The sequence below is a fragment of the Pan troglodytes genome, chromosome 17, assembly GCF_028858775.2.
Source record: "Pan troglodytes isolate AG18354 chromosome 17, NHGRI_mPanTro3-v2.0_pri, whole genome shotgun sequence".
Taxonomy (NCBI): domain Eukaryota; kingdom Metazoa; phylum Chordata; class Mammalia; order Primates; family Hominidae; genus Pan; species Pan troglodytes.
In genome coordinates this window covers 34,799,081-34,820,653 of record NC_072415.2, presented here as the reverse complement: position 1 = coordinate 34,820,653, position 21,573 = coordinate 34,799,081, and the positions used below count along the sequence as shown (strand labels likewise).

General features: G+C 42.0%; 1 protein-coding gene across 3 annotated transcripts in view; it reads left to right on the top strand.

Moving 5' to 3' along the window:
• Positions 1-21,573, top strand: part of LOC104003107 (WW domain-binding protein 2-like) — an 86,685-nt gene that overhangs the window by 39,223 nt on the left and 25,889 nt on the right. For 2 of the 3 annotated variants that reach the window (XR_010152058.1, XR_001711285.4), the window contains exon 1: positions 20,566-20,655. The exons of the other annotated variant lie outside the window; for it this stretch is intronic. The gene's annotated coding sequence lies outside the window, so the exon portion shown is untranslated. Of the gene's footprint in view, positions 1-20,565; positions 20,656-21,573 lie in introns of those variants that run through there. 3 annotated transcript variants of the gene reach the window in all.

Sequence of the window (21,573 nt, the reverse complement as noted above, 5' to 3'; positions counted from 1 at the left end):
AACCTGAATATATAGTGTGGTTGCTACATTTGACTATAAAAACAGGGCTTGGAGCAATAAACCAACCATGATTATAATAATAGTGACCGTGTCTTTCAGTGTTGGGGACCCTGAGAGTCAGTATGGTTTATCTCTATATCCCTACTCTAAAGAGCAGGTGACTACTTTCACAATGAAAAGAGGGAAGCCACCAGATCTTCTATGTACAAAGCCTCTTTGAGCCTTTTTGAGCATGTGGGTGTCCTTCAGAACTGAAGCAGACCTCCAAGGCCAGATATTTAATACCTGAAATGAAGTAATTCCACTGGAGTAGAATGAGAAACATCAGCCTGGGAACAATCAAGTTTCAAGATGAACCATCCATGTGAACTCTTTCTGGAATATTAGTTCTATACTACCTATGCCCTCATCCTCCCTCCAGATGGTGGACAGCCCTGCCTGCCCTAGCCAGGCTTAGCTACTCAATCTGCCCCAGGCTGGAAAAACCTCTGCTCATTTTTGACAAAGTTGAGAGGAACTAGGCACAGTGGGCAGAAAGTAACTATCTCCCCTGTGCACAGAAATTAAATATGGCTGATAGCCCTGCACAATCTCATTAAATCATTCAATATCTGTTACAGGGAAGAACAGTTAAGGACTCTGTGTGGATCCAGAAAGCTGATAGAACAGAATGGTGGAAACTACGGTCTTCTCTAGGCAAAGCCTTAGTGCAATGAAAGACTTTCTGTTAGAGCTCTCACCAAAGAGAATGAGCTGTTGCCTGAGGAGGAGTGTGTCTCCATCCCTAGAGGCATCCCTACAGAAGTTGGGTGGTCATTTAAATGACGTAGGATGGAAGGGATTGATGCTCAGTTTAGAGACTTGAGTTCAATAGATGGTCTGTCCCAACCTTCTAGATTCTCAATGCACACACTTCATCCAAGGTCAAAATGGACTCCTGAGAAAGGTGTGAGACCCAGGCAGAGATGGGCAGCCTGTGAAACAGGCAACAGATGCTCACCTTGTCATCTCTATCTCTGTCTCCCCACCAGGGCTCAGGACAATGGCCCCCAGGAGCCACTGGATGTTCCATTTTAGTCCTGGCTTGTACGGAGTGCGCCCTCTTTCTGAGAGGAGGTGAGAGGGAAGGGATGGAAAGGGCCAGGCTCCCTGGATGCTCCCCAGGGACTGCAATTCTCTCCCAGTAGGCAGGAGGATGGGCAATTGCACATACAGAGGGCTGTCTGGTCAAAAGAACCAACAAAATCCCATGGCTTAACAAAAGCCTTCAAAATCTTCTCTGGGAAAGAATTCCAGGCTCTCCCAAATTGTAACTTATTGTATCATGAACACTTACTTTGGAAATCATGTCAGATTCTAAATTTGAAGAACACTTCTAATATCTGAGCACCTACCTACTGGGTGCCCAGGGTAGTGCTTGGCGGTTTTACATCTTTGGCACAGAGATAGGCATACATGTCTTATTGTCTAACAGTAGTAATTTTTTTTGCAGACTTTGATTCTATTATAACAGCTCCAGTATTGTGCAATAACTGCCATCACTCCAGTGGAAGCATTGTTCCTGGATCTGTGACTTTTATTTCACGAGTAGATAAAGATTTAAGAGGGAAATGACTGAGAAACTTGTGTTTGGGTTAATGTAAATAAGACACAAGGTTTTCATGCCCTTCTGCTTTCACTGGGGACTCATTTCCCTAATACAGTCTCGTAAAACAATCCACTCCTGAGGAGGTCAACAGTGAAAAGTTTGTCTTCTGAAATTAGTAATCAAAGAGTGAAAATAATTAATAGAGAAAACAGTGCAGTTCCACACTGCGTTCCCATGTAGATGTCTATAGAACAATAAATCAGTAGGGGAAAGAAACAATATAGGCATTTACAATTAGGCCTCATGCATAATGCCCTGGAAGGAGAATTTGTGTTAAAAAAGACAACATCTGCTGCAAGTTGGTTTATAAATAATACAGCTAGATATTCAGGTAATGACATGACAGACAGTCTCTTGTGTCCTTGTCCTTTTGTGTCCAGTGCTGAGTGTGTTTACATCCCGCAGCTTATGACATACATGCCTGGCCTGCTTGTGCTCGGGCCAGGAGCCTCTCTCTTCTCAGTTAAATGCTTCTTTACCCAAACCATAGCATTCCACATTGACGACCCAGATATCCAGAGAAATCTGCTCCATTTGGTTTTAATTGATCCCTTACTGTGAGAAGGTAAGCGCCTGAAAGAAGTGTGATCAGATGCTCATTCAGTACTTTCATCCATGAACCAATTTCTTTTGTGTTGACACCCAGGCTTGACAAAAAGAGTGATGGTTAAGGTCAAGTGCATGAAAGCTAATTCTAAACAATGATGGATGAGCCAAGGCTTGGGCTCTATCTTATCTAGGATATGCTGCTAAAAGGTTGGATATTTTCTCCCCATTTTTAAAAGTCCTCTTATTCTCAAATTAATGGAGTTATCCCAGATCCAGTATTTGTGGGGGTCTTTTCTTTTATTATTCAGCTCTTTGCCACTCTGCTGACAGCAGTGTGAGTGATGGCCTTCAAGCAGATGATTCTTCTTTGCCATGAAGGAACTGATAAATACTGCCTGTCTCTGCAATAAATTGTGCATGAAATAGTCCACTCTGGTAATCTACAGAGTTATGGTAAGGAAAATGGCATTGTGAGGAAATACAGCAAAACTGCAATTAACTGAAATCCAGTTAAACAGAATCTCTAAAGAAGCTGAATTATATGTTTGTTTATTTGCTATTGTTTGCTTCTATTTATATTCAGCTTTGGGGGAAAATAGTAGTGTTGTCTGGGGCTTAATCAAAAAATTCATTTTCAGGACATTTAATGTAATTAGAGATTTATTCCCAGCTCTGGTACCTTCTATGTCCTCAGTCCTTACCTATGAGATTTCCCATTTATAATGATGACCCAGAGGCCAAGCAGCACCCAGAATTCACAAATAAAAATAAAAATAAGCTTATGAATTTCCATTTCCTAAAATAAAGCAAATTTATGTATGACACACATTTGTCAATAGTAAAGACCGAATAAAAAGATGCAAAAATTAAAGATTTTAAATTAGAAATCTCAAGCTCCATTTTAGTATATAAGGATTTTTACCATACTTAGCAACACATAATGCATTTCTAAAAAGATTTAAATGAGTTGTTGGGATAATTTTTGTTAGTTTATTTGGATAGGTGCTTTAGACTTCAGTGTTTTGTTGAAGTGGTTATAGAGTCTTTTCTGAAATATACACATGCTGTTAGATATCTCTCTCTAGGATATCTATATCTATGGCCACTATAGAGATGTTACCCGGCTTGTAAACTAACTGAACATGTTCTCTTTCATTTCCACACATTGACCTAATATGTGCTAGGAACTCATTTGTAAACCCAAATATTTTGTGTCTTTCTCATGGATATTAAAATGTGCCCTGGTGTTAGCCTTTCACAATAGAGTATAAATTTAAGTCAATGCGTTGACCCTTCCAGGCATCTTACCAGTGTCAGGATGATCTCAAAGAGTGAAATCAAAATGTTTGTCATCATTAAACAAGCATCAGTGAGCAAGTATTGTGATGAAAACCAAAAATCTCTTAACATCATGGTATTGTTGAGCTGAAAGAAAACTTGGAAAGCATCCAGTAGCTCATTCCAATGATTTAGGCTCAATTCATATTGAGGCCCTGCTTTATGTCAGGCAATACACTGTTTTGTGAAATCTGCTGTTTCATTTAATTCTTACAAAACCGTATGAAGTTAGGGTGATTATCATTGTTTCATAGATATGGTAACTGAGTCCAACAGAGTATTAATTTATGGGCTCAAGATCATACAACCAGTACACAGCAGAGCTGGTATTTAAGTATTCTGGCTCCCAAAGTAGAGGTCTGTCTGTTACAAGACTAATTGGGAAGCATATTAAAAAGAGCAGGAAACACAGGACTTACCACTGGTGTTCATAATGAAATTCTTGGGAGAAAGAAGAAAAGAGAAATCCTGGTATCATTAGCTTTTGCTACAGTAATGCTGTAACAAATACCCAAAACTCAGTGGATTAAAACAACCATCAAGTATCTGAGGATCAGCTGGAAGTTGGCTGATTCAAGCTGGGCTCAGCTGGGCTTAGCTTCAAACTTCAGTTTGGGACCAGGCTTGGTCTATATGTCTCTCATCTTCCTTGGACCAGTGGACCAGTGAGAGCATTCTCTTATCATGGTAATGGAAGAAGCACAGGAGAATAAGATTAACCACCCAAGGACATTTCACATCTCTTGTTTGTGTCACTTCTGATGGCATTCTATTAACTCTAGGGGAAGAATAACCCCCATGGGTTCTTTGTTGGGAACAGACCCCTGTAACAAAAGTGATTACCAAGAGAAAAACAAACAAGTTTATTAACATGTATATTTCATACATACATGGAAGACACCCAGGGAATGAGTAGTTCTCAAAGTAGTGGCTTTGAATTCCTGCTTATATAGCATCTTCAACAAAGAAAGTTAAATTTTTAGAGAAATGACAAGACATAAAAAGACTTTGAGACTCTAGGATAAGTAACTTGGAGGAAGGCAAGTAAATGGCAGATAAAGGCTAGTTAGCAAAGTTAGCAAATGTGAATTTCTCTAGTAATGTGTCAAAGCCAATAAGGATCTCAGGTTGTCTTCAGTGGTTTATCTTTCCTCTCTTTGGTAGAAGGGAAGGGTGGAGGGGCAGGATACCCTCATGTCTTGGTAAATCTAAATCTTGCTTTTAGACAAGTAAAGGCAAATAGAGGGATGGCAGACAGCATTCCTGTATCTGCTTCTTACTAATCATCTTCAGTCCAACCATCCTTCATATTTGGGGATGGCATATTCTGGTCTCCCACATGACCAAAGCAAATTGCAAGGTCAAATCCAAACTCAAAGTTAAAGGTGCCATTAGTGGGAGAAACCCCATCTCAGGATCCTCAAAAGCCTCATCTAATCACGGCATCGGGCTCAAAGCCCATGATTTCTTAAACCACATCAAGTTTGGGTTGATTTAAGAACCAAAGAACTGAAAAGGCAAGATATGTGCTCCCTCCTTGCCTAACACACATGGTAGAACAGGGACAGGCCCTCTCCTCTTTGAAGAGGAAAGGATAAGTGGCCTATTGCTGCTCTCATTCACAGCAAGACGAAAAGTCTGCTGGGCAAAAGTGTCCAAGCCCTTCCCTGGGGTTAGTAATGTTTCTCCTCCAGGCCCCAGTTCTGCTCCTTAGGGGTAGACCTTGTGTCCGCTGTTCTCCACCACTCTTGGCTCCACCTTCTGGAAGGTCTTTTTTCTTTTTTTTTCTCAACATCTTCTTTGGCTACTTCTGATGAAGACAAGAAAAGAAACTCTTTTTAAAGGCTGAGTAGCTTCTTCAGAGAAGGGATGTTTATAGCTCAAACAATTTCAGTCCTTTTCTATGTCCAGCAGTGCTTTTGCCAATACAGCAGTTCTCTCTTACCCGGTTTCACTTTCCACGATTTCAGTTACCCACCGTCAACCATGGCCCAAAAATATTACATCCAATTAGATATTTTAAGAGAGAGGGACCATACGCACACAACTTTTATTATAGCTTATTCTTATAATTGTTTAATTTTATTATTGTTAATCTCCTTCTGTGCCTAATTTATAGATTTTATTGTAGGTATATATGTATAAAAAAACATAGAGGCCAGGTGCGGAGGCTCATGCCTGTAATCCCAGCACTTCAGGAGGCCAAGGCGGGTGGATCACCTCAGGTCAGGAGTTCGTGACCAGCCTGGCCAATGTTGTGAAACCCTGTCTCTACTAAAAATAAAAATTAGCTGGACTTGGTGGTGCACACCTGTAATCCCAGCTACTCAAGAGGCTGACGTGAGAGAATCGCTTGAACCCGGGAGGCGGAGGTTGCAGTAAGCCGCGATCGCACCATTGCGCTCCAGCCTGGGCAACAAGAGTGAAACTCCGTCACAAACAAACAAACAACATAGAATACATATAGTTGGGTTCTATCCATGGCTTAGGATATCCACTGAGGGCCTTGGAACATAACCTCTGCAGATAAGAGGAAACCACTGTGTACGTTTCTCAAAAGTTGTGTGGGTTTTCTGTATATTTGATTCCAGTCAATTCCATGTGCCCAAAACTCACTCTTAGTTATTTCCAAGACAGGCCTCTCTCTCTAGAATCAACTAGGAGTATTTTGGCCTCATTAGATGTCTGTAGAACTATGCCTAATCTTCCTACAAGCCTTTTTGCTTCGCTGAGAAAGCATGTTAGACACCATCTTATTTCTTTTGTAGCTCAAACAAAGTGTGGAAGAGCCATCCCTCTGATTTGGTTTTTATGTTGAGAATATATCTTTTTGGCAGTTGGATTTGATTTTTTCATAGTCTCTATCATCATGACCACACCCTTGGTTAAGTAAAAAGTCAGTTTTATTTTCTACATTGAGATTTCTGGATTTTCTATATTTCCTCAAAATTTTGCTTGCAAAAATAGTCAGCTATTTTCTGAGTTCTTCTCCTTCTCAGAGTTTGTCAAATGCAGCTAGGCAAAACAGCTCAAGCTTTCAACGTTCTGCTTCCTATCTCCTCCCTCAAATCTACAAATTCATTAAGTACATATTCAACCTTCCAGATTATTGCCGGCAATAGCTTACCAGTGTTTGCCATGGTGTTAACATGTGCATGCTCATGTCATACCATACGCTCTCAGTTTTTCAGTCTCCTGCAACATGTGTTTGCATGGCTGTTTCTGTTTTGGTTTGTTTTTGGCCATTTTTTTTTTTCTAGCTCCCTATGGTAGCTTTTACACCAGTTACTATCCGGCTCCCACATATTTTAGATTTTCGTTATGGAAGTAACCTATTATGCATTCCTGTATTCATCATTTATCTACCATAATGTTCCATAACAAACCATCTCAAAATCCAGTGGCTTTTAAAAACAGTCATGTTGCTTATGCATCTGTGGGTTGCCTAGGGGCTGGCTGATCCAGGCTGGGCTAAGTTGGGCTCCACTCCAGGCTGCAGGTTGGGTCCAGATTTGGTATGTGTATCTCTTTAGACTAGTAGGTTTGCTTCATCATGTACTTCTTATGGCAATGGTAGAAACCTAGGCACATTTGGTGTCTCTCATGAATCCTGATTCTTTACATCCTATTGGTAAAAGCAAGGTAGACCTAGGATTAGCTTTTTATGGCTGTCATAACAAATGACCACAAACTCAGTGACTTAAAACACAAATTTATTATCTCACAGAGTTCTGCAAATGAGAAGTCCACCATGGGTCTCATGGGCTTAGCTCAAGGGGTTAGCAGGGCTGTGCTTCTTACTGGAGGATCTGGAAATGTATCCGCTTCTAATTTCATTCAGATTGTTGGCCAAATTCAGTTCCTTTGGTTTGCAGAACTGAAGTACCTGTTTTCTGGCTGACATTCCAGCAAGGGCTCATCTTTGCTTCTAGTGCCTTCCAACATTCCTTCCCATGCCTTCCTCCCCATCTACAAAACCAGCAAGGACACATCAAGTCCTTCTTGTGCTTCAAATATCTCTGACTTCCCTTGTACTGAGTCTCTTCCACCTTGCTTTTCTGCCACATTTCTCTGACTGACACCAGCCAGAGATATTTCCCCATTTTTAAGGGCTCTTGTGATTAATTTGGCCTACCTGGACAACCTGGGTTACTTTTCTTGATTTAAGATCTGCAGCTTTAATTTCATTTGCAAAGTCTCTCTCAGGCCGCATATATTCTTGTTAATTGAATAGCCAGTGGACAGAAACATTGAGTTTGGTCCACTGCAGACCCTAAGTCAAGGGGTATAGACATGCCCTCTAGTCCACCATGAGGCTAAAGCATGTCACATGGCAAGCCAACATCAATGCGGGTGAGAGAAGCATAATCTTATTAGAGACAAGGGAGAAAGAGAGTGAATATATTTGAAAAATCAAAACCAAGGATTGGCACACTTTTTCTGTAAATGGCCAGATAGTAAATATTTTAGGCCTTATGAAATATATGACTGCTGTCCCAACTATTTAACGCTGCCATTATAACTCAAAAGCAGCCATAGACCATACACAAATGAATGGGCATGGCTGTGTTATATTGCAATGACACTTTATTTGCCCACAGGCTGTAGTATACTGACTCTGATCTAAACTGCCCCAGTTCCCCATCTGGCTTCTTCACATATAGAAGAGGCTTTGGCAATAGGTTATGTCTTCTAATATCAGGTGAGCCCCAAAGATAACAAAACAACAGAAATATTAGATTCGTTAGTGATTTTACCATTGACAACTATTTATCTAAAAGTTTCCTTCAAATTGGTATGTTCCACCATTGAAGGTGAGGTTCATAAGCTGAAATATTTCACCTTATTATCTGTTGATAGGTCACACAGTGCAAGATTGCACCATGCTTTTGTGGGCAAATAACACACTGCCCACAAAAGAAGCCGCAAATTTCCTCCTTCCCTCTGTGGGAAATATGCATGAGGAATTCTGCAAGATTTCTCTTTCTATGTGTTACAATTGCAAATAGAGGGAGGCTGCAACTTTTTCCTATAGGCCATGAGACATAGAGCTTTCTAAGCTTAGCTTGGGGCGACACTCACAAAAATATAAAGGAGGTAAAGTCTCTGGATGTCTGTTGTGCTTCATGCCTGCCTTGGTGGCTGAAGCAGGTATAGCCTAAGCTGCCTAAGTCCCTTGTGGACATGAAGCAGTGGCCTCCCTATGTAAAGACTGCCCACTATATTAGTCCATTTTCTTACTGCTATGAAGAAATGCCCAAGACTGGGTAATTTTTAAAGAAAAATAGGTTTAATGGACTCACAGTTCCATGTGGCTGGGGAGGCCTCACAATTGTGTCAGAAGGTGAAGGAGGAGCAAGGGCATGTCTTACATGGCAGCAGGCAAGACAGCATGTGCAGAAGAACTGTGCTTTATAAAACCATCACATCTTGTGAGACTTATTCACTATCATGAGAACAGCGTGGGAAAAACCCGCCCCCATGGTTCAATTACCTCCCATGGGGTCCCTCCCACAACACATGGGGATTATGGGAGCTACAGTTCAAGATGAGATTTGGGTAGGGACACAGCCAAACCAAATCACCCCCAACTCCTATGGGTGCAGCAGAGGCATATTGCTCTTATTAAGAATTTCTAGCACATTTCCCATGGGAATGGGAAGGAGTGCCAGAAATCCAGAAATGCTTGTCTTATGGAAAGACCCTTGTCAGAAACCTTAAGAGTCCTCCAGGGTTTAGTTCACTTCAGCCTGATAAACACTGAACATCTACTGTGTGTCCAGCATGGGGCTAATAAAATAAAAATGGCCACCAGCTCCTTCATGTGGCCCGTTGACTGTAATGGCAGCCCATTATTGGGGCCCATCAGAGGTGCTCAGGCAGCCTCTTTACATTAATCTTACTAATTGTTTGACTTTCTTGAGCATTTATTTATGGAATATTAAGGATTTTTTTTGTAGCAGCTGATTAAAAGATTGCTATTACTGAAGAAAAAAATGAATTAAAAACAAAAGCTGCTGGTAGCTTTTATCCATCATCAAGGAATTAACCAATTGGCAACAAGCAGGACAGCTCAATTTCTTTAGATATCTGAGGCCTACATAGCTTAATTGGGGAAGCATGTTAAAAGGAATGGAGTGACATTCATTATGGATTAAGTTAATACATTTCAGACCCATCACATGGCTTAATTTAACAAATTCCACATCTTACTGTTTGGCAGGAAATGGCATCTTATGAACATCATTACCAGTCATTCTGACTTGAGTCAGTGGAAAAGCCTGACTCCATCTGAAAACCGTTAATCTTAATAATACTGTGCCTTGTCTTGGCAGAAGTCTCCATATGCTTGGGAAGCCTAGGACTTGCTCCATACTCTAACTTAGCCTCCCTGAGGCCTTCCCTCTCCTCCGTAACAATCAAAGTGAGAAAGGGAGGAACAGCATCTCCACCTTCCAGTTAAACTCGTCTGGACTGGAGCAGTGTTATTCACTGCTGGGAAAACCAGATACCTCCTGCTATGATTACCATTCGATTTTAAATATAAATAATTAAATTATGATATGTATATGTTTCTATGTCATTAGATCAATTATAGTATCTTTTCATGTAAAAAGGGAAAATGAGAAATTTGGTGAAAAATACCACAAATCACTGTTTTTTTATTATTGACCATCTACCATGAACCATAGAATCTACATGATCATCTCATTTACTCTTCTAAATAACTGTGCAAGATTGATGCTGCTACCCTGAATTTGCTTATGCGGAAATTGTGTCAATAAAGTTACATAATTTTCCCTGATGGAAGCAGGTTTCCAACCAAATCATATTGACTCCAGTCCTTCCGATTTACACCTTCTACTCCACCATGTTGCCTTTGGAGAACTGGGGCTTTACTCACAATGCTTGAAGCAATCTATTTCCCTTCCTGACTCCAACCAAAAGGTTTCATTTCCAACTTACATAGGTAGTACTTGGTTAAGTCGTCTCTTAAGTACTTGGTTATTATTGAGAAGGGATTCTCCCAAATTTCCTCCTTCCCCCTGTGGGAAATATGCATGAGGAATTCTGCAAGATTTCTCTTTCTATGTGTTACAATTGCAAATAGAGGCAGGCTGCAACTTTTTCCTATAGGCCATGAGACATAGAGCCTTCTAAGCTTAGCTTGGGGCAACACTCACAAAAATATAAAGGAGGTAGAGTTAGCCTATGTTTCAGCATCTCCTACTCTCCCTTAATTACCCATATCCAACAATGCTACATGAAAAACACCACAAAATCTTAGTGGCAGCAATGGTAAGCATTTATTTCTTATTCACTTATCTACAGCTATCTTGGATTGCTCCACTCTAGGCAGACGGTCTAGGTTTTAGGCGCTACTGAAGTGAGCACCTAAGCTCACCGAGCTCACTGAGCTCTAGGCCCTGCTGTGGATCAGCAGATTGACTAGATTTTGCTAATCTCAGCTTGTCTTGGGTAGGTTTCAGGTCTGCCCTATTCTGGGGCCAATGGGGTATTTATACTAATAGAGAGGCACTAAGTCACAAGACAGATGAGAAAAAGGAGGCAGTGCTCTTAAGGGTCAGAACAGATGCACTATCCCCTCTACCCATATCTGTGGCCAAATCAAGTCACATGGCCAAGCCCATCTTCTATGGAGGTGAGAAGAGGGAGTAAATACTTCTTAAAACTGATCTAGCCTACAACATTCTTTGCTTAACAAAGGGCTTATTAAAATAATTTATACTAAGGTATAAATATCTGATAAAGATTGGTGTTTCATTCCCTTTAGTACCATTTATACCACAACAGGGACAGTGAGCTTTCACTTAAACAAGAAGTAGGGTGCTAACTGCGTAATTTTAGATGTTAATGAAGCTAGTGAGTAGAATTTAGGGAGAAGGAATATATGATTAGAATTCATTGAACTGCAAATAAAAGAATACCCTTCCAAATGTGGCTTGAGCCAGGGATTGGAAAACTAAGGTCCATGGCCAATACCTGTTTTTGTAAACTAAGATTTATTGAAATAGAAAGAGCCACACCCATATATTTATATACTGTCTATGGTTGAGTTTGCATAAAATGGCAGACTTGAGCAATGACTATGAGGACCCTGTGGTGAAAAGACCTAAGATATTTACTATCTGGCCTATTAAGAAAATGCTTACTAACCCATAGCTTAAACTATAACAAGAAGTCCAAAGGCAAGCACTCTCAGTCCTGCCTCTTGGTTTTGCAACTCCACAATGCCATCAAGGATCCAGGCTCTTTCTATCACTGCACTTACTCATCCTTTTTGTGTTCGTTTTTCATCCTCATGCTTGTAGCCTCATGGTTGCAATATGGATGCCATAGCTCCAGAGATCACATTTTGTGTTTAAGAAAGAGAAAGAGGTGGTGCCAGATAATTCTTCTCTTGTGCCTATCCTTTTAACAAGAAAGCAAAAGTTTTTCTAGAAGTCTCCCCCAGGAGACTTTCTCTTAAACTTCATTAAAAAGTATCATAAGGCCATTAGTCACAGGGGAATCTGGAAAAGTGATTATATCACAAGGGAAAAAGCAATTTCCATGTTTGGCCTAAGCCAAACATGATCCAATGTCTTGGGCCAAACATATCACTGACCTAAGAAGGAAAATTACAGTTCTATGGGCAATGAAGAAGGGGAGAATGGAGCTCTGCCACAGGAATGCTGGGAATAACCTATAAAATATAGTTTACTAGCAACCAGAGGCAAGTCTCCATCCCAACCCCTCTGAACACCAGCCTAAATTATGTGCACATAATAAATGCCTTGGTAAATACAATGAGCACCTGATCGACCCCAGTGGACCACCTGCCAAAATTGTCCTTGTTATCTTGGAGTGGCTTTGAGGTTCAGCACCTACCAATGAGCATGTTCCCTGGATGAGACACTAGTCCAGCTTCAGAACTTAGGGCCTTTCCCAGAAAAACTGACCTGGGGCTGGCCATTTTACCATGGCCATAAATGCAGTTACATGAAATACAGCCCCTTACAAGAGTTTTCTAAGATATGCAACTCACTTGCAGACAATGTCCAAACCTTACTTATATCTCCATATACAATGGCTAGCTTTTATTCATTGCTTTGGCATTTATAGATCTTCAATTGTGATCCAGGTACTGCTCTAGGACTTAGAAGTAGAAAGATGCCAAATTCACAGATCAAGGCCTGTTGGGAGATCACCATCTAGTTGATGAGGCAAACATGTAAAAGAGCAATAATAATGTTTTTAAAAGCTAACATTTATTGATCACTGGTTACCTGCTGGACATTCTTCTAAGTGGTTTGGGTTTGATTTTTTTAAAAACGTTTTAACTCATTGAATCATCAGAACAAAGTATGGGGTGGGTAGTACTACCTTTTTTTTTTTTTTTTTTTTTTTTTTTGAGACAGGGTCTCACCCTGTAACCCAGGCCAGAGTGCAATGGCCCAATCATGGCTCACTGCAGCCTCGACATCGTGGGCTCAAGTGCTCTTCCTACCTCAGCCTCTTGAATAGGGACCACAGACACACATTACCATGCCCAGATAATTATTTTATTTTTTGTAGAGATGAAGCCTCACTATTTTGTCCAGGATGGTCTTGAACTCCTGGCTTCAAGCAGTCCTCTCACCTTGGCCTCCCAAAGTGCTGGGATTACAGGCCTGAGCCACCATGCTGGGCTCAATGCTACCATTATCCTTTTCTTTTGTAAAAGATGAGAAACTGAAGCAGAGAGAGATAAAGTCATTTGCCCCAGATCACACAGCCTGTAAGGCATAGAGCCAGGATTTGAACTCAGTGAGTCTGGATCAAAGCCTATGTGCTTAATCGCTCTGATGAATTTCCATCAAAATATGATAAGTGCTAATGAAACCTCCATTGCAAAATTATGATGGTAAGAGGAACCTGACACTGTTGACTCCATCTTGCTTCTAGCCTCCCAGCTGTCTTTGGTAATTCCTGGGTGTAGGCCAAGTGAACTTTGAGAGGAATTTAGTTTATAGTCCCAAAACTAAACTGCATTTGTAAAACTAACAAAAGGCCACAAAGTTAGGATTGTGAGAGGGGCCCAAATTCTGCTAAAATGTAGGCATAGTTAAATGATAACAAGCCATTGTTTTGGAGGTCACAAGATTTGTGACTTCCCCAGTTACTCCTGTAGTGATGTTATCATTACTATTGTGGAACCTAAGATTGGACTTTTAAGATGTCTTTTCAGACTTCTGCATTGCTAACCACAAGCTGACTCCACCCAGACCTGTGACTCGTGACTCAACTGGTCCTTTGGCCCCACCCAGAGGCAGACACAGTGCCCAAGGACCGTGAAATCATAGGCCACACCCCTATGATTTCATCCCCAACCAAGCAGCAGCACCCATTTCCTAAACCTCTGCCTACCAAACTATCCTTGAAAAACCCTAACCTCTGAGCCTTCCGGGAGACAATTTGAGTAATAACTCCATCTTCTGTGTGGCCAGCCTTGTGTTAATTGAACTCTTTCCTTACTGCAATACTGTGGTCTCAGTGAATTGATTTTGTCTGTGCAAAAGGCAGGAAGAATCCATTCTAAGAAACCTTCAAATCTGGTGCTTTTGGGTGCAGAGAGGTGAAAGCATTTAAGTCCGTCTACAGAGAGTTTTCATGAAGAAAACACCCCATGGACTGGGCCCTGAAAGACAGAGTTTGCATATAAAAATGAGTGAGAGGACTGGATTTCAGAGAGAACCTCATGGGCATGCATGCAAGAAGGAGAAAGCAGAAGTCAGAGTTCAATATGCAGGAGTTGCAGGTAACTGAACTACTTTTACTTGGCAACATAAACTGGTTTGAGATGCATCTCCTTTCGTGTACCCTTCCAATCATTTATTAGAAGAAAATCTCAAATGCTGGAAAGCTGGAAGAAGGAATTCAAAACATATAGATAATATTCATGCAGAACAGTCCACCCATAAATGAAGAATTGAATATTTGTGGGAAATATTTTTTTGCTTCTGTGGAAAAGTGCCCAAATGCAGCTTGTCTTGTTATGGTTAGATGAGTCTTAGCCAAGGATCGGTCTTTGCCAACCATTTAGGACCAATCGAATGCAAATTTATCTGTGATTGAGCAAAACAGAATAAATAAAATAACCAAGCCCATAAGAAGGTACTTTCAAGATATTGAATCATTAAAGAACAGTGCTGAGTTGACTAAAAAGTAGAGGAAATCATCCAAAATCAGTTTTCACTTAGATAGATGGAAACTAACTAAATAATTTAGCTTACTTGGAGATGACTTCATTAATTTGTTCATTCATTTAAGCAATATATATATAAGTGTATATTATCTATATTATATATTTATATTATATATATTATATATACACATAAGTGTATATTATCTATATTATATTACATATATAATTATTATATTATATTACATATATAATATATAGTCCCAAAACTAAACTGCCTTTGTAAAACTATATGTAATTATATATAATCATATATCAATATATATTACATAGATTATATATTATATATGTAAAATTATATATATATTATCTATTGAGCACTTCTTATTTAGCCTCCCTTCCAGGCTCTGGGCACACAATGGTAAACAGCTAGACCAAGTTTGCCCTCATGGAGCTTATATCTAGTAGAGGAACTTACTTAATAAGGAAATGCTCAGTGGGTACCTATTAGTAAATGGACTGGATTCCACATGCAGGCTTGTAAAGCATACATCTCTCAGGAGACAGCCTCTCAAGCTGTTGTAGGAGAGAATATTTGTGTGAGAGCATTGCATGTGCTCTGAGCATTTGTGTGGGTGGCAGTGGTGTGCATACAGCAATAAGAAAGATCATATTCAATCTCTACTTCTCTCTCAGTGGCATACATGGGATCTATTAGGTTGGTGCAAAAGTAATGGCAGAAACCACCATTACTTTGGCACCAACCTATAGACTACTAAGAAATGGGTTTGTAAAGCCATTAAGGCAGCTTTGTCGGTTGGCAAAACGGTTCTGGAGTGTGAGGGGCCCAAAGCACCTTCGCATAAGATTCTTCTCCAAATTCTAGACCTATTAAGAGATGGACACAGCTGGGTCTGGTGGCTTATGCCTGTAACCCCAGCACTTTGGGAGGCCAAGGCAGGCAGACTGATTGAGCTCAGGCATTCGAGACCAGCCTGCAACATGGCGAAATCTCATCTCTACAAAAAAATTAGCCGAGTGTGGAGTCACACACATGTAGTCCCATTTACCTGGGAGGTTGAGGTGGGAGAATCGCTTGAGCCTGGGAGGTCGAGGCTGCAGTGAGCCAAGATCGTGCCACTGCACTTGAGCCTGGTTGACAGAGTGAGATCTTGTCTCAAAAAAAAAAAAAAAAAAAAAAAGAGATGGACCAGAAATTAGGCACATGGAGGGCCACATATGAGCTTTGTCTCTGATAAGGCGATTTTAAAGATTACAGAGTGCTTAGATGTGTGGCCACAATTGGGCTTCCTCACAGTTTCCTCTCTGAACTGAGCTTACCCACCTAGCTGCAGACTATTCCCTGTCACCACCAACAGGGGTAGAACCCACATAGTGAGCATGGGGCAAGGAGAAACAAAGAATCTCTATATCCTGAGGACAGGCCACTTTGAAAAAAAGAGGAGAGCCAAAAAGAACTGAAACGTGAATACCTAGCCCCTTCTTCCATCTTTAGCCTTTGGTAGACAGATTACATATGTAACAGGAACTCAGGAAAAATAGTCTAACCAAAATGTAGTATTGTTCTCACTGACACATGTTCCAGATGTAGACAGTCCAGAGTTAGCACTGCAGTGCCATCAGACCATAAGGGGTCCTAGTTCCCTTCGCCTTTCTGCTCCATCCTCCTTAATCTGTGTTCCTGTCTTCATGGACACAAGATGGCTGCTCCCCCTCCAGTCATCACATCTAGTCCTAGGCAGGAAAAAGGGGAAGAACCAAAGGCAAAAGCTGAAAAGGGACTTGTCAGTTGAGTTGGCCTCCTTTAGCAAGCTTTACCCCAAGCCCTATCTGGATGACCATTTACATCTCAATAGCCAGAACCAAAGCAAATCTACCCCTGGCTACAAGGAAGCCTAGGGAGGAGAAAATACTTTTTTGGTAACATTGGCACACTCAACAGAATCAGGGCTCTCCTACTAAGGAGGAAGAGGAGAACACATATTATACAAAAGGAGAATGTAACTGTATCTGGATGCCTTAGGGAGAATCCCTGGAAGGCAGAACCTATTTTGCCAGATTTCTGTTTAAGGACTGTACATTTCTTCCAATGGATGGGAAGTCAGAAATGTGAGATAAGCTTTACCCCAACAGATTGTCCCCCAACAGAAATGTGGGATAAGCTGCTCTGTGACAGTGCTGTCCCTCTCTGGCACCCTATCATTTTGTGCTCCACTCACTCCTGCCCCAAATCCTTTCCTTTCACATCCACTGCCCCTGCCCCATTAGGTGCCTGTGTCTTGCTCCTTCTTCTGTGGCTCCCTTCCAGACAGCACCTCAACCCTGGGGACCTTCCCCACCCTCACTTCTCCCATTACGCTTTCACTTCATCGCACCTGACCACATCAAGGCTTATTCTCCTTAGGGGGAGCTGACTGGAGAATTGGAACAATGAACCTCATGAAAGGAGTCATGGCTGTGATTGCATTAGTGGAATGCCCCTTCCAGACAACATATTTTGACACAGGTTACCCTAGGCCAAAGAAATATCTAACAGTGGAGTTTCAGGCAAGGAATTAGGAATTAGCAGGGGCCCCTCAAAACATTCCACTTCCATGACTCCTGGTCGGCTCCTGAAAGCATTTTGATAGCTCAGCCTTTGGAAAATGAGACCATAGAGTCAGACTTTCTGGAAAAGACTTGGTTATTGATTGGGAGCTGCATTGCATGATGATAGGAGAGTCGTGATCACCAGCCAGAAGCCCAGGCAGTGGGTGTAGTTGTGCCACACAAGTCCCCTGGGGTCCCCTTCTATGGATATCACACCCACCCTCCCCACTCACACACCACACCTGTCCTTGTCCTCTGGGGGTCCACACTTAGGCTACCAGAGCCTGCTTTGCCCACATTCATGAGAAATTGAAACACCTGGAGATTCCTATTCTCCCTGATGCATCTTTTAACCAATGACAGATGGAGACGGAAGTCCCTTAGAGCAGACAATGCTGAGGCGTAACTCAGGCTCCAGAACTTCCTTAGAGATCAGGGTGAGATCCTCTGTGGGGCTTTGGCTGAGCCACATGCTTGCTTGCTTGCTTTCCTCCTTTTCCCTACTCTGTTTCCCTCATTTTCTTACCAGATTCCCCGGGAGCATCTTATACATTCATTTTATACATATCTTCATCTCAGGGTCTGTTTTGGAGGAACCCAACCTGACACTGGGCAACCTTAACATGTTCTTTTACTTCTTAATTTCAGACTTTCTTTATACATGAGTATAACCCAAGGCGCCTTTCAAGAATTGCCTTCTGGTTAGCAGGAATGGAGAGTTCTCTGGTTGTCAAGTGAAGCAATGGGGGGGGGGGGGTGTGGGGACTCGTGATACAGAGAGAAGAGTTTTTCTGTAATAATCAGAAGAAGACAGGAGAGACCTACTAGTTCTAAAGTAGCTCCCTTCCAAGAGTGTTTAAGAGGTCCTAATGACAAACCTTTAAGAGATAGCACAGTATTCATGCAGTAAAATATTACCTATCATTTTGCTGCGATTTTAAATCTAGTAGTTAACTAAAGTGAAGCCTAACTACTAAAACTGTAGATCTGGCATTGGTTTATAAAAGGCAATAATTTGGTCCTGGTAATTTTTGGTAGCTTCTACCTTCAGAAAGTGAGTCCCAAGAGTCCCTAGTTTATTATGAATTTGCATTCAGCACTTACTCTGATTTAGGTGCTATGCTAGGCACTGAAGAGACAGTGGTGACCAAGTTAGACTAAAACCCTGCCCTCTTGGAGCATTAGGTTGGACCTAAGTGGTTCTGTCTTGGAAGGCTTCTCTTTTCTAGTAATTTATAGGAATTAATGTTGGCTAAAGCAGCAGGTGCCATGAGGAAAGGGAGTATGCAGATAGTATATTAGCCACAGAAGAAATGATGATGGGAAGAAGAAAGCACAGGCACCTTAAGTCTTAAATTGCTTCTCAAACAGATCAACACCATGAATTTCCTGTGTTAACTATGAAGCTGTTTGGAGATGAACACCACATGCAACAGGTCAGCCAGGAAGAGCCACTGAAGTTCATCGGCGACTCATGGGCTCAAAGGCACAGCAATAAAGCAGGTCACGTGCTCTTCCTCTCTGGAGGACAGTGCCGTATTTCTCGGTTTTACGAGAAATCTCCCTGTGATTCAAGGCTCCACCCAGAGCCATGTGTGACTGCCTGCGAGCAGACAGCTACCTGGTTTCCATCACCATGTCTGAGACAGCTCGAGGGCTCAGGCACAGATTATATATCATTCTTAGCATTCTGGGTAATTTGTAAGGGAAACACCACTTGACTTCCAGCCTGGTTGCCATGTGTCACAGGAAGGCTTCAACCTGTAGAAATCAAGCTTTGGTAAAAAGATCATTTTGAAATTGAGCAACTTTTGCAGAAACAGTGTTGGGGGAGCTTAAAAAGCACTGAGTTGTAACACATCCTCTCAGGCGGCTGATCATTTTCTCAGGACTCAGGAACGAGGCAAAGACGAGCTACTCCGACAGCCAATCAACTTGCTTGAGCCAGCAGATGTGGGGCTGCGCCCCTGGACAAAGCAGCCTCAGGACCCGCTGTGCACACTCAGACCCTGGCAAGGGTCTGTCAGGCCTTGTTTTTACCACCCTGCAAATGGGGAAGAGAATATTTACCTACCAGGTAGGAGCAGAAAGTTTGGAGTTTTCAGTGGAAATAATAAAGTATTTGTGCTCTGCATTAAGCACCTTTGTAAAAAATGAAGCATCTGGAGTCTTAGCTGCTCTCAGAAGTGCTTCTGAAGCCCCATGGTCATCAGACCCCAATGCTAATGGAATCCACACTCCTGCCTTCCTCTCCTGATCCCTTGCTCCTCCATGGTCTTTTTCCACAGGACATTTGTCAGCACTCCAAACCCATGAAGATGAACTTCCCTAATCATTCCCTCTGAATGAGGGAGATCACTCCCTCTGAATGAGGGAGAGTTGGGAGGCTGGCGAAAGTTAATGGTATTAACTAACAGTATCATTGTCAGTAACATTTATCAGACACCAACTGTTTCTCAATCATTGTTAGAAATGCTTTATGTGTATTTTTTTGTTTCATTGGCAAAGAGAGTGAGAGGTATTAGTACCATCTCCATTTTGTGAGGGAGGAGACAGGCTCAATGACTATAAAACACTTTCCCAATGGTCATGCACAGCTGTCAAGTAGCAAAAGTGAGATTTGAAATCTCATCTGATTCCAGAGCCAGGGCTCTTAACTTTTCTGGTTTCCTTGTCACACCTCCCATACCTCAGCCACGTTCCTATAATCCAGTGGCTCCCAGCCATTTGTTGCAGGCTGTCACACTAATTCAGGGTGGGCTCTGTTCTTGGCTCGACTATAAGAGGTGTATTGTTTGGGGGTGTCTCTGGCCTTTTCTAAGTACATCCTTTTCTCTTTTCCATTTCTAGGCATCCAAGTTCCCTCTCCTTCCCAATATAGAAATCTCCAATATAGAAACACACTGGGTATTTCCACCTTGGTTTGCATTTAAGTTCTCTTTTCCAGGACCAATCACCTCCCACAGTGAAGACTTTTCACTTGTTAGGGAAGCACCAGACCACAGTAAGAAGGTGGATGAGGCATTTCAGAAAAAAGAAACTGATATGCTCTGGCTCTGTGTCCCCACCACCCAAGTCTCATCTTGAATTGTAATAATCCCCACATGTTGTGGGAGGGACCCAGTGGGAGGTAATTGAATCATGGGGGTGGTTTCCCCACGCTGTTCTCCTGATAGTGAGTGAGTTCTCATGAGATCTGGTGGTTTTATAAGCATCTGGCATTCCCCCTGCTGGCACTCATTCTCACTCCGTCCTGCCACCCTGTGAAGAGGTGCCTTCTGCCATGATTGTAGGTTTCCTGAGGCCTGCCCAGCAATGAGGAACTGTGAGTCAATTAAATCTCTTTCCTTTATAAACTACCCAGTATCAGGCAGTTCTCTATAGCAGCATGAGAATGCTACTATCAAGATCCTGGAAGTTACAATTATAAGTGACTGCACCTACTCCAGGTCCTGGAATTGACAATTATAAGTGACTGCACCTCTGCCATTGCTAAAGTTAATCCTTTTTTTTTGTTTTTGTTTTTTTGTTTTTTTGGTTTTTTTTGTTTTTGATGGAGTCTCGCTCTGTCGCCCAGGCTGGAGTGCAGTGGCACAATCTTGGCTCACTGCAAGCTCCACCTTCCAGGTTCATGCCATTCTCCTTCCTCAGCCTCCCGAGTAGCTGGGACAACAGGTCTGGGAGCCTAGAATCACAGGGAGTTTTCTCGTAAAACCGAGAAATATGGCACTGTCCTCCAGAGAGGAAGAGCCTGTGACCTGCCACCACGCCCTGCTAATTTTTTGTATTTTTAGTAGAGATGGGGTTTCACTGCATTATCCAGGATGGTCTCGATCTCCTGACCTTGTGATATGCCCGCCTTGGCCTCCCAAAGTGCTGGGATTACAGGCGTGAGCCACCACACCCAGCCCAAAAGTTACTCCTTAAAACAGTCCTCCCAGGATGCAGTCCCAGGTCCCACAGTAGGTTGGTTGGTTGTGACTGGGAAATAAGAAAGGGTATTCACCCAAAACAAATCTATGGTGTCTAATCCTGGGCTGGATCAAGGGACACAACACTCTCAGATTGTAGCCACTCCCTTAAGGGGCATGTTTTTGAGGGTGCAGATTGAAGAGCAGGGGCGTTCAGAGGCCCTAAATTTAGAGTGGGCCAAAGTAGATACTATCTGATTTAAGGCAGCCCTTTATCTCCAGGGTCATTCTATGGCTCTGGGAACATTCCATGTTCTGTGGTTATCTCACCT